Source organism: Nematolebias whitei, chromosome 19, assembly GCF_014905685.2.
Source record: "Nematolebias whitei isolate Nwh7 chromosome 19, NemWhi1, whole genome shotgun sequence".
NCBI lineage: Eukaryota > Metazoa > Chordata > Actinopteri > Cyprinodontiformes > Rivulidae > Nematolebias > Nematolebias whitei.
This window is the reverse complement of record NC_056516.1, coordinates 40,919,440-40,920,474: the sequence shown is the minus strand read 5'-3', so window position 1 is coordinate 40,920,474 and position 1,035 is coordinate 40,919,440.

The window sequence follows — 1,035 nt, the reverse complement described above, 5'->3', positions numbered from 1 at the left end:
GTCCAGTGTCAAGTTTCCACAGTCACTGGGGTGTCATGTCATCTGCTGGTGTTGGTCCACTGTGTTTTATCAAGGGCAGGGTCAATGCAGCTAGCTATCAGGAGATTTTGGAGCACTTCATGCTTCCATCTGCTGAAAAGCTTTATGGAGATGAAGATTTCATTTTTCAGCACGACCTGGCACCTGCTCACAGTGCCAAAACCACTGGTAAATTGTTTACTGACCATGGTATTACTGTGCTCAATTGGCCTGCCAACTCTCCTGACCTGAACCCCATAGAGAACCTGTGGGATATTGTGAAGAGAAAGTTGAGAGACGCACGACCCAACACTCTGGATGAGCTTAAGGCCGCTATCGAAGCATCCTGGGCCTCCATAACACCTCAGCAGTGCCACAGGCTGATTGCCTCCATGCCACGCCGCATTGAAGCAGTCATTCATGCAAAAGGATTCCCGACCAAGTATTGAGTGCATAACTGAACATGATTATTTGAAGGTTGGCGTTTTTTGTATTAAAAACATTTGTCTTTCATTGGTGGGATGAAATATGCTAATTTTTTGGGACAGGCATTTTGGGTTTTCATGAGCTGTATGCCATAATCATCAGTATTAAAACAATTAAAGACCTGAAATATTTCAGTTGGTGTGCAATGAATCTGAAATATATGAAAGTTTCATTTTTATCATTACATTATGGAAAATAATGACCTTTATCACAATATGCTAATTTTTTGAGAAGGACCTGTATATATATATATATATGTATACAAACTGGATTCCAAAAACGTTGGGACACTAAACAAATTGTGAATAAAATCTGAATGCAATTATGTGGAGGTGCCAACATCTAATATTTTATTCAGAATAGAACACAAATCACAAATCAAAAGTTTAAACTGAGAGAATGTATCATTTTAAGGGAAAAATCTGTTACTACTACTGGATGCTCGTGATCTCCCAGCCCTTAAACATCACTGCACCTCAAACATGAATGCCACTGTCAAGGAAATAACAGAATGGGCTCAGGAATACTTCC